The sequence below is a fragment of the Melospiza melodia genome, chromosome 6, assembly GCF_035770615.1.
Source record: "Melospiza melodia melodia isolate bMelMel2 chromosome 6, bMelMel2.pri, whole genome shotgun sequence".
In the NCBI taxonomy this organism is placed as follows: domain Eukaryota; kingdom Metazoa; phylum Chordata; class Aves; order Passeriformes; family Passerellidae; genus Melospiza; species Melospiza melodia.
Genome location: NC_086199.1, coordinates 52882052 through 52894850, shown reverse-complemented (window position 1 = coordinate 52894850; position 12799 = coordinate 52882052). Strand labels below are relative to the sequence as shown.

The 12799-nt window shown below is 40.6% G+C and overlaps 1 protein-coding gene across 5 annotated transcripts in view; it reads left to right on the top strand.

Moving 5' to 3' along the window:
- NAV2 (neuron navigator 2) overlaps positions 1–12799 on the top strand; it is a 203526-nt gene that overhangs the window by 84313 nt on the left and 106414 nt on the right. The gene's annotated exons all lie outside the window — the stretch shown is intronic.

The window sequence follows — 12799 nt, the reverse complement described above, 5'->3', positions numbered from 1 at the left end:
TGCTGTGTGCCAGGCTTGGTAAGTTTTCGTTTCTTTACCTAGTGCCTGCTCCGTTGTGTTTTTGAGGAAGGAAATGGCAGAAATAAAACTCAGCCTCTTTTGGCATTATTGGTCACTTTGTGATAGAAGGTAGCCTTCAGTGTTTGAATAATTTCTTACAAAAAGTAGGTTGTAATTTTTAGCTTTTATTAATCTGTGGCCTTTCCCTCCGAGTGCAAATTGTCTTGTTAGTCATTGGTCTGTGGCTTGTGGCAATGAAAGTGCATTAATTGAAACAGAATTCATCAGAAAGGAAAAGGACAGCAAATGGAGCATGGAAGAACAGCCAACTACTGGGAAATAAATAACCCAGATTATTCAGAAGATTCTGTAAATCAGTTACTGATGAGACCACTGATTTCCTAGAAAACTTGGGGAAGGGTTTTGTGCAATATCAAAAATCATTGCACCATTGCAGAAAAAGGTGAGGTTCTTGGATGGATGCATGTGTTTGACGTGAGGTGCACACGTGCTCTTAGCAAAGGAACATGGAAAGAGATGCAAATCTTCTCTTCCCCACAGCTGACCTTGTGTCCTCAGTATTTGTTTTCTCAGTCTCCACGTGCTGTCTGACACCACTTCCAATATATAGAGAAAAGTGTTCTTTAGAAAGGATCACTCAGACACCTGGTTCAGTCCTTCCCTGAGGTTAGGGCCTGATAGCTTTAACTTGCTTTTTGGGGTTACAGCCTCAGTTTATATGCAAAATTCCTCTTTTATAGGGAATTTACCTGAACTCACAGGAATTTCAGGACCCCCATTCCTCACATCATAAAATGATAACATGCTGTAGTATGGTTTTTTATTTATTGTCATAGTGATTAGCCATTTATAATTGCAGTTACATTCCAGAGAGAATATTTTTATATGTGTAATTGGTGGTTTTTTTAAAAGAAAAATGCCATTAAAGTTTTAATTGCATTTTTGTCTTGTGGGGAATTGAGCACTTAGGCTTGTGGGTTTTGGAGTTTTTTATGTCATCCTAATCCCTTCATACAACAGGAGCCAATTCTCTTCTGAATGGTCAGAATTCCTTAGCCCATGCTTATGTAGGAATAGCTTTGGTTTGCTTCCTTGTCCTTTAATGTCCTTGAACACCACAGGTCTCCTGTGGCATGGAAGGCATCAGGCACTTCCCATGTCACTGCTGAACTCATCTAAGTTATCCAAAACTTTTCTAATGAATGTAGAGAAGCAAATGGACATTGCATTTATATACCTGTGTGCAGTTAGCAGTTGCTTTGAGGCTCCTCATTACCACATCTTTCTAATTGTCTGACAGGATCACCAGATAAAATACAGCCAAAATTTGATTTGCAAATGGAATGCAAAAATCCATATGCAATTTAGCATACATGAATCTATTCTTATGCATGGCAGTGAGGACCAGAACTGCATCCTAGGTGGCATCAGGAAGGAAACTTAAATCTATTGAAACCTATAGCTTCAGTAAAGACTTGGGTACAGTAGGTTTTCTCCTGAGTTTATGTCAGTGTTTTGCTTGCACACAGCAGAGTCTCTTGAGACATGTTCTGAAAGCAGCCTGAGTTCTGCAGAATGGTGGGGATTTTTGGCCAGCTCTGAACATCCAGTGCACCCATTGTCCTCACTGTTCTGCAGGCACTCAGCTTGCATTTTGCAGTCTCAAATGTCCGATGCTGTTGGCTGGGAATATTCTGCCTATTACTTGTGTCAAATCTATAAAATCAGTGAAATTATGAAGCTGTAAGAGATATCAACTTAATAAGCCACCTCCACCATGTTGATGATGTGATACAGTACTGTGACAGGCTTACGTGCTTTCTTTTTCTTTTTTTCTTCTACTTTGTTCCCAATATTTTATTTAAAATAATCCTACAGAGGGCAGTAGACGTCTGTGGGAAAAATTACACTATTCCTGTGGATTGAATGTTAAATAAAATATCAGTAGAAAAAAAATTGTATTACCACTTTACCCATTTCTGCTTGAGATCAAAGGAAATGGTTATTACTCAGGTTTATAAAGAAGGCAGGTTGACGTCAGGTTTCTCTTAGATAGCATCAGAAAAAGGAAAAAACCCAATAATACATGCCTACAGATTCAGACAGTGAGGTGAAACAAATAACTGTTTTCATAGCAGTGTCCATATGGGCAGGAGATAAGAAAAGTGTGTGTTCCTCTCATTTTATTTTATTTTATATAGTTGTTTTTTGTTTTTTTGTTTTTTTTTTTTTAAATTTCATTTTATTTCATATTTTATTTCTTTCAAATTTTGGGTAAACCTTTTTAACTTGGAACACTGTGTATTTAATAACTGCCTTTTAATATGTGAAGGGTAGTCACTGTGTTCACAAGGATGTGTGATGGCAGTTCAAGGGGCACACGTTCCTTTAGGGGAAATCAAAAGCCTGGAAACAGGAATGAAGAAGAATATGAGAAGAATAAACCATTGGAGAAGTTTGTCCAGAGAAGGGGTGGGATTTCACTTGTTTGGAAGCATTCAGGCCCTGTCTAGGCAGGGCCCTGGATAACCTCACCTCAGGTTCCCCAGGCCATCCCCAGCTCCTGCTTTCAGGTAGAGCTTGGGAGGAATATCTCCAGAGGCTGCTTGTGACCTACACTGGTTACCACATTTTGATACCTCTAAATATTATTTCCTTCTAAATTTTTTCTCAAGTGTAAACTGCTGAAATAGGAAGAGTTATTAAGGCATTTTGAAGGAGAGTTAAGGAGTTTCTTTCCTCTTTTGAACTTCATGTTATGAAAATAGGACTGACTGCCATCAGTGAAACGTTAGCAAGGAGATGCCAGCCCCACTGCAGTGAGCAGACTGGTGTATGGTTACACATGCCACATGTGTGCTCAAAGGGTGTGTGGGCAGTTATATTTTATATTTGTCAGGTTCACGAGGCCAGGGCACCAGGTTCAAGGGCACAGTGCAAGAGGCCGTGGCAGATGTGGTCAGAGCTTCAGCAGGAAACGCTCTTCAGAGTTAAATCAGTGTCTCCATGTCAGCTGCACTAGGAAATCCATATTCATTTCTCTAAATGCCATCTTGTGAAAGAGTAGAAAATCCTAAAGCTGGAAATGAGCCATGGGAATTTCTACTGCTGATGATAAAAAAGTTTCATATTCAATCCTGTACTGATATAAAAATGCATGACAATACACTCCCATGACTTGGTTCTGTGTGATACTGAGCTTGTCTTGAACTCAGCATTGCTTAAGGTCATTTAAAATGGCAGATTTGGATTATGTCAAACCCTCAGATTCAATTGAAAAAGGCTACTTTAGCAACTGAGAGGAAAAACTCATCTTTGTGTAAAGCAAGGCGAGAAATGTGTATAAGGAGATGGAAACTCAGAGTTCTTGTGGGTAATGGCTTGAAGGCTGAGATATTCAGTAGTATTCAAATGGGCTTTGAAACAGAGGGATGCTGATAAAACACAGAGCTCTGCATAAACAGGGCTTTGGAAAATCTCTTTTGCTGTTTGGTACTTGAAGGGTTAATTTATGTTCTTTGTCTAAAAGAAAGGTTACAAGGTTCCCTTTTTACCTACAAGATACCTGCAGTGACATTTACAGCAATAACAATTCTTCCTTATCTCAACAGATAGTGTGTGGGTATCCATTTCTCAGGAATTTGATATTAGCCCAATTCAGACCACAAATTGGATAGAAATTTTAAGAATGAGGGTGTTTAGCCATTGAAAGAGATTAAATCAGACATAATGAGTCAAAATTTAATATTTGCCCAGAGCTGGTGTTCAGACAGAGGTTCCAATTTTGGCTCAGAAATTACTGAGCCCTTTTGTCCTTAAGATCAACATAAATGATCTGGAAAATTTACCTGAAAGAAAAATCTTTCATTCAAGCACATTGAAATGGAGGACAAGTCTTCTTCTGTAGCTTTATGTAAAATGAGATGAAATACTTAATGTTCTGAATGATTGGATTTCTGCTTAGTGTTTAGGGTGCTGCCTCTGTGCTCCGCTGTGCTGGCATCCAAGAGATGCTCTGGTTTTATTGACCAAGGGTTTTCCCTGTAAGTCTGACATGTAAAATAAATTTACAGGAATTGTCTCAATAAATCCATTACCAGAGCAATGGGTGCTTTCTGTTGTTCTGCTGTGTGCATTACCAAAAGCAGATGCTGGAGTAACCCTATCCACTTTTGTAAACACAGTATACATTGAAGGTATTTACAAAATACTCAGGGCGATTTATTTTGCCTTGGATGTAGTACAGTGATCATGAATTTGATGATGCAAGAGTAAAAACAAAAGCACAGAGAGAAAGGAAGGACTGTGAGGTTATCTGAACAGCATGCTGAGGAACCTGGTACTTTCTTTTGGTGAGTCATAACTTGGAAGTACAGATATGGCTCCTGGCTTACACTCTGTTTAAAGAACTCTGCTTAAAATTTTCACAAGTTTGCAGCTTACACTAAATATTTGTAGAATCGCATCTGTAAAGAACATGGGGAGTCTGTGCTCCAGCTCTGAAGGAAAATCAACTGTATCCATGTAGAAAAAATATCTTCATTTTTTTATGAATTTCTAAAGCTTATACCAACTATGTTCAAAGTCCTGTGGTATAGTAAAGCTCCACTCCAGCCATGATTAAGCCTTTAGCCAGGCTTTGTTTAGGTAGAGGATGACATATTTTTAAAAACCAGATTCAGCCAGCTGACAGGTGCTCACAAGTCTGTTCTGAAATGTCTCATGACAGGGGTGTGACCATCTCTTCCACTGCACCCCTTCCAGTGTCCATTTGGTCTTAAAAGTAGCTGTTAAAAACATGGTTTTATAAACCATTCTGTCTGGCTAAAAATAAGGATGTTTTTGCTCTTGATCCCTGTCATGTTTGTTAGTCTTCATGTATTTGAAGGCTTAAAATGTCTCCCTTTAGCCTTTTCTCTTGTAGACTAAGCAATCTTTACTACTCCATCCTTTTTCTTATAAGTTCCTTGTGATAAATCCCTTTAATGTGATAAATCTCTTTTATGTCTGGATGGTCTCTACTGGCCCTTTTGCAGTTTGTTAGTCTCCTTTAGAGGGGTGCTGGAGCTGGACACAGCACTCCACCTGATGCCTTATTTTGCTGCTGTACAGCATGGAGTGATTATGTCCTTTGTCTTCTATCCTATGATTCTCCAAACCTCTGATTCCATCTGTGATGTTCCTAAAGCATTTCTGAATACATGTGTATTCCTTTAGTGCCACATTATGGAGTGTGCAGCTGCAGAAGTGCAGAAGTTTTGAGTGTCCTTCCTAAAAGCAGAATTCTGGAACGCTGTGGAAATCTGGTGTTCCCTCTTGGACGTGATGGCCTGTGCAGATATGTTGTAGAAATTTTGCTATTTTTGATTTATTTTAAAGAGATTTTAGTTCATCCATTAAAATGAAAACTCCCCTGTAGCAACAGCATCTACAAATTTGTTCCCGTGTTTGTTTTGATCTTTCCTTTATATCAGCTGCATTCTGCTGGGACTCCTTTTGCTGCAGAGAAGTTGCGCAGTTGTTGTTTGACCTTTTACATTTAGGCATTCAGTTTCTTCTTTCTCAGCACACACCTCTTCATTCAGCCTCAGTGAATGAAGTCTTACTGTCTCAAGTTTATTTCTCCAGTCTACCAAATGTATTAATGCTGAGAAGTTCCCCTGACATGAGGCTCCTGCCTTGTGTCAGAAGGTGACCCTTGTAAGAGCCATTAGTGTCAAACAAGATACTCATCTTTGGCCAGCTGAGATGTATGTGTGTCCTGGGGTATGGTTTGCACCCTTTCACTTTTCTAATCAAGGATGCTTTTGAAAGATTGGCTCATCTCAGTAAATCCTCAGTGACATCTTTATGTTGGGTGTGTGCCCATCAAACAGCTTAAAGACAGCCAGGAAATAGCAAGCAGCATGGCATGTTTATAGGGCAAGATGTGAGTCTGCAGTGAATCATATTTGTGCTTAATTTTACAACTGTTCAGCTGGCTGAATCTGGCATTTAAAAATATGTCCTCTTCTACCTAGACAAAGCCTGGCTTAAGGCTTAATCATGGCTGAAGTGGAGCTTTACAAGACCACAGGACTTTGAACATAGTTGGTATAAGCTTTAGAAATACATTAAATGAGGCAAAAATGTACTTAAACAAAGTTTCAGGGAAAAAAATACCCTAAAAATTTAGCCAGTGACTTGTTCTTAACAGTACAGTTCATGATGATAAAGATCCTGAGCTTTGAAGTGAAATTTAACCTTGAGAAGCATCTTCTTGCCCAGTGTACATCTGCATAGCTGCCTTGGAAGTGGTGGAACCACGTTAATTTATACCAGCTCAAGAGCTGGTCCAGCATTTCGTGGCCTTTGCAGTGCCTACATGTTTCCTTTTAAAATAAATATTTACAATTTCTCATAAATTTATTGTTGGGTGCGGTGTGCCAGAAAACCAGCCATGGAAGCAAAGGTTCACTATTAAATCATGGGAGAGGAAAGAGCAGTGGTACTACAGCCCAGACTTGCCCAAATGCCAGCATGTTTCTGCCACCTCTGTAGGAGCCCCTTCTCCTTGGGTAGGAGCACTTCCAGCTTCCCTGGGCCCTTCCATTTGTGCCTTCTCTGCTGAGCCTTTTGCCTGTTCCTCATCCATAACCAAATATTCCTGAAGAATCTGGGACTGGCAGCAGAGAGCTGAAAGGAGGAGGACCCCACCATAAATTGCAGTTTGTGTCTGTCATTTGGTTTTGATACAAATGGGCAATATTTCCTGACTGGAGTTCTCAGCCCACTGATTTTCATAGTGCCTGTTTCATACACCCTGCAAGAGAGATGTGTCAGAACAAGCTGCTAACTGTACATATAGTCCACTTGGAGTATCAAGTCTAATGAAAGACTCCATAACAACTTCCTGCCTGGAATTCATTAATGCCTTTGAATGAGTCTGTTATGAGAAGTCTTGGGGGATTAAATTGTACAAATAATCAGAAGGAAATGGAGAAGAATGAACAAGAATGGTATTTGTCTAGTGTAAAATGGAGAGTGCAACTTGTTTTGAATGGCACAGTAAACTTGGTTTCGTTTTTTTTATGATCATCTAACTGGTATGTGCTCAATAGAGGTCCCTCCAGCCTTTTTTAGGCATTCATGTCAACAGCATTTTGAATTTTACAGTAGCTAAACAAAAACAACAAGGAATTCAAATGTCTTAGTTGGTTATGGCGAGACAATGAGAAAAGGGGCTGCCTGTGCTCCAGTTTTATTTCCCCTCACCTCAGCAAAAATGCTGACTCTTGGCTAAGTGAGCTGGCCAACAGCAGAAGCCTTGTTCCATGTGCTGGAGCTCTGTGTGAATGGAGGCAGCTTGGCAGGATCGTGGGCGTTGGGTTTCTGACATGTCCCTGGGCCTTGGTGAGGGCTCTCAGGGATGGAGCACGTTTCTGTGAATGCCTGGACTGCTGTGCAAGTCACATAGTTCACAGCACTGGGATTGAAGTAGATATGATGGAAGGGAAGAACAATGTCATGGAGTAAAGGTAATTTTTCTGTTGTGTTACAGTGAATTTAATCACCGTTAAAGGGAAAATCAGTGGGCAGAAGTTGAAGGAAACAATTCTGCTCAGTTAGAAAGCGTCCTGAGCAACCTGGTCTAGAGGAGGTGCTCGTGCCCATGGCAGGGAGATGATCTTTAAGGTCTCTTCCAATACAGTTCCAGCCATGATTCTAAGGTTTCATCCTCAGTAAAGCAAAAATACTCCCTATTCAGGGCTTTTCTCTGGTTATACAGAATTTCCCTATCTGGCAATCTCTGCTTTAAAAAGAAAAAATTCTGTTGGGGTTTTTTGTGGTCCAGAATAGAAGAGAGAACAGAAAGCTTCAGCCATCCTGGGGGTGGAGGCCATGCCCACCCCTCGTGGCAGCTCAGCCAGCTCTCCCAGCGCTACAATGGAAATGGAAATTTCTGTGGGCCACAAGAGCTGTGCTTATTTTGAGGAGGAACTGAGTGCCAGGGTGATCTTGTTGGGAATGTTCTGCTCCACCTGCTTGTGGTTTGGGTTATGGAAAGATTGGGATTTTTATAGTTGGCTCCTGGCAGGAATGCAGACATTTCCATACTTAGAGGGTTTGATAAATGATCATTGGAGAAGAGAACAACTCAGCTAAGAAGTTCTTCTCTGTAGGAGTTTATGTGTGGTGCTTTAAAGGAGAGTCTTCCGGTGGGTGGATGGGAAGGGTCAAGAATGACCATTTATTCTTCTAGATGGGAAATGATGAAACTGCCACGGTGGTTTCTGCAGTTCTGATGCTGTAATGTCATAGAGCAGAGCTGCTTTTATTTCCTAAATTACAGTCTGGTTGTGGATTTACTTTCACATCTGTTATCTAATCTATAGGCTGGACTAAAAGATATTTCTCTTCATAAGAACTTTTCTCATAGTTGTGAAATAAAAAAAAAAAGTTTGTTCATTCAAAAATGGGTAAAAAATGCTTTTAAGTTCTTGACCCTCCTAAGGAGAGCAACTATGAGAACATCCTTTGTCTATGTGTTGCCTTTCATGCTTATAATGATGGACTTTGAAAGTTTTCAGTTATAGCAAATCAAAGTCCACTTACTTCGAGTGAACATGACAAATGATGGGAAATTGCATATATTTTCTCCTGACCTTATTATAACATAAGCTCTCAAAGACTTCTGTGGAAGAATTAAATCATAAGCTTTCAGATTCTTTTTTTTCTTCTTCACACACGGGTGGGTTTGCAGATGCAGTTCAGTCTTTGCAGGAGCAGCTGAAATCAGATTTACCCATGCTACAGTGTGTATTGGCATTGGAACTGGACCACCAACATCTTTTTTAGCAGGAACACTAGGAACAAAATAGATTTCAGGCCAAGATTTGACTTTGAAAAGAGGAAAGTGATCATTATTTATTGTAGACTGTAGCTTGAGTTTGAAAACATTTCTTTTATAGTCAGTTTTAGTTAATGCAGGTTGCTGAAGAAAGAAAATACCTCCCTCACAAAGGAACACATGGGAAATAATAAGCTTATTAACTGAATGCATGAAACCTGCTCCCCTTTTCATGAAAGAAGGGTCTATGCTATGCTGAATAAAACTTTCCCCTCTGCATGCTGATGTGTGCTGCACGAATTGACGTTGTGCTTCATTAGGAAACCCAGCATTTGAAGCTGCATTCTGGCAGCAGAACTCCTTTTGCTTACCAAACTTGGCCAGAGGAGTAAAAGAGCCAGCACTTGTTCATAAGGAAGAAACAGAGAGTCTGAAAAACTGAAGTTTTCTTAAGCTGGAGCAATTTTTCATGTGTTTTGGGGTGAACCTTTAATTTCTTGCAGTAACTGTGCGTAGTGCAATGTGACAAATCACTTGAGGATGGTCAATTTCTAGTTTCACTGTACTTGACCCAAGTACAAATCAAAATCCACCACAGTTGTGTAAGAAAGTACCTTCTTTCCTTTCCCAAAGATCTGCTGCTTAACTGTAGACTTTGTGAATATTGTTTATTCATTTCAGGTGCATAGCATCCAGTATTCACAGAATTCACTTTGTGGAAAACGTTAAGTAGACACTCTGAAAATTACATTACTGTTGCAATATATTCTATTTTTTTAATGTTACAGTCATAGTATTGTCCTAATTCTGGTGTCTCTGACATGTTTGTAAATGGAGCTGCACTGTGCTCCTCCTACGCCACTGGCAACAGAAGCAAAATTCACTTCCAGACAGGAGGGTGGGTGTGGGGGCGTTGGGACAAAGGGAGCGTTGTGTTTATAAACAAATAAACTGGGGAAAACATACTTTAGTCAGTGACCAAACACAAATAAATAAATAAATAAATAGATTTCCTGAAAACATTAAAAGAATAATTAAAAAAAAAAGAGAAATTGAAAAGTTCTGGATTTTGCTGGGAAATAAATTTTGAGCAGTGCTTTGGAATTTGGAAAACAAGGCATTTCACTTGATCCAAGCCAAGCATCTTTTCCCAGAGGTCTGTGAACTGGAGCATTCATCTGTGCTGTTAGGATGTAGTTTGGGGTCCCAGATCAAGCAACCCCTTCCCTTCACTTGCAGAAGGAGGCTGTGGAGCTTTCAGAGCCCTGTGTGATGTGGTGGCCTCAGTGCTCTGCAGTGACCTGAGAGCCAGCTCAGTGTCTGGGACAGGGTCAGGCTCCCCAGCCAGGCTATGGACCTGGCTCTCAGCTCCCTCCTGTCCCAGGGCAGTGGCTTTGTGTGGGCTCTGAGTGCAGGGCAGTGCAGGCTGCCTTTGTCCATCCCATACCACATTTCCTGTATTGTTCTCAAACTGGTGTGAAGTACCTGTTTGAGAAGGCAGATTTCTTTCCTAAGAAATATATATATATATATATATATATATATATATATATATATATATATATACTCAGACCACCAGCTGAGTTTTTGTGCCTGCATTTGTTGTACTAACAGGGTGTACAACCAGCTCTTCTATAGACACAGCCCTTACTGGTCGTTTTTTGTCACCCTTCTATTGCCCCAGTCCTGTTTTTCTGAGCAAGTGAAGGCTTCCCTGCCCATAGTGATCAGTACATTGGTCCCTCCCAGGACCTGGTTGTAAATCCATCCTAGGCATGTTCATCAATCCCAGACAGCTATGATGATTTCTGGGCATGGCTGTTCTTTGTGCTGGGATTTATTTAGCATGATGAGGCCAGAAGACGTGGATTAGGAACTTAGTGTTGAAAGTACTGTCAATCTCCAGTTCCTATAGCAATATCTCAATATTGAGATGGGCTAGTAGTATTTAAAAAAATAATCTGTACAAATTAACTGTACAATGTGCACAGTTGGGATTTTCATGAAGCTTTCACTTCATTGCTGGACGTCGTCTGTGGAAGGCAGGCTGAGACAAAGGCTTGCTTGTTCTGAGTTTGCAAAAGGAGCCTGGTGCGGTGTGGGGATGGGAAGTAGACTGTGATGAGCAGGAGGACTTCAGGAAATGAAAACAAAAACAAAGCAGCAGTGTATGGTAAGAGGCAGCAAGGAAAGAGCAGTGGTGCAGCTTCTGAAAGCAGAGTGAGGAGCTCTGCTGGCAGCTTGTGAAGAGCTTGTCACCTTCCTTCCTCTCTGTGTCAGGGCACTGGGACTCCTCCCACAGTGGAGGAATCCCTGGAAAGGCTCAAGGAAAGGTGTAGGTGTGGTGCTTAGGGTGTGGGTGAGTGGTGGGCTTGGCTCTCTGGTGTTAGTGGCTGGACTCAATCTTGGTTGTCTTTTCCAACCTTAATGATTCTCTGATTCCTGTGCCATTATCTTTCTGGTGCTCCTTAACACATTGGGTTGAATTCAGCAGGCTTGAGCAGAGCAGCAAGAGGCCAGCTATCACTGTTTGAGATATTTGGTGGCTTGATTTTCCTTCTGTGTCACACAGGAGCAATACCCTGGAAGTCAGCAGGCTGGCACAAGCTTAAAAGCAGCATAAGTCCTGTCTGTGTCTGTAACCCAGCTTCTGATTCCTTCCAGCTCCATGTGGGTACTTGGCCATAGGAAAAGGACTAGCAAAACCAGCCAGTATAATAGTTAGTTACTGATTAAGAGTCGTGGAAACCTTCTGGCTTCAGTAATAGTTTTAAAAGTATCATTAGTTCCTGCTATTTCGCTTTGTCCATAACCATGTGAAATGGCTGAGTTTATTATTAAGGAGTCTCTAATACTGTTAGAAACTCAATTCTGTGCTAAGTCAGGAAGATGTATGTGACTGAAATCTTCAGTAGATCTGGTTTGGATCAGAGGAGGGAGGTTAACAGAGCCGTATCTTCACTGAGCAACTGAAAGTGAAGTAAAACAGTCCCTGTGTGGCTGCAGCAGCTCGTGATTTACAGGGCTGGATTTACAGGGCTGCTCCTGCTGCCGAGAACGCACGCTCTCCGCTGCTGTTGATTTTTGAATTAAAAAAATGCAGCTCTGTACACAGTTTACTTTCGTGCTAGAGGGCAGGGAAATATAGGTAAGAGCCGTTAATCCCCAGCAGGCTGCTGGGCAGGCGAACAGACACAGATGACAAAATTTAATTGGAAACATGAGCAGTTTAACAGAAAACATATTTGTGATAATTGAGAAAGTAACATCTCCAAAAAGGAAACTCTGCAAAGAGGAACTGATTCAGAGGAGAAGTGGCCACTGGTAGGTGAGTGTGATTTTTCAAGCTCTCTTTAGGCTCAGAACTAATTTCTTAATAAGAACAAATTACATTAGGAGGAACTAACTAAATAATAGATTTGTTTTCTTTGTGGGGGAGGGCTGTATAGTTACTGCCACAAGTTTCTCTTACAGCTGTACTAGGATATGTGGTAGTACTTATTTTAGGTTCTTTACAAAAGGGCACAATTGGTTTTATTTTTGTACATGGAGTTTTCTTCTACCTTTGCATTGTGAAGATATTACCACCCCCACCCCTAATAACTGAAAGGACATTAGTTTTACTTTTTTCCTTACTCCTGCATTTTTTTATGTTTGAGGTTTTTCTAAGAATCGAACTTGGACTGCGAGTATTTTGCCAAAAACAGAGGGAACCCTTAGTTACAAAATAGTGCTGTGTTTTTGCTAATGAAAACGTATTGTGGACTTAATAAGGGAGAGCACATTGCAGAACACATTTTGGTTTGAATTGGAAGAGATTCCTTTTCTTCCTTCTTTTTCTTGAAACAGCAAGTAAATGTAAATTATACAGTAGGAGCTCATTGCTGCTCTGCTGGGTAGGAAAAGAAAGTTGGCTTTTATTTTCACTGAGTTTCACTGATATTGAAA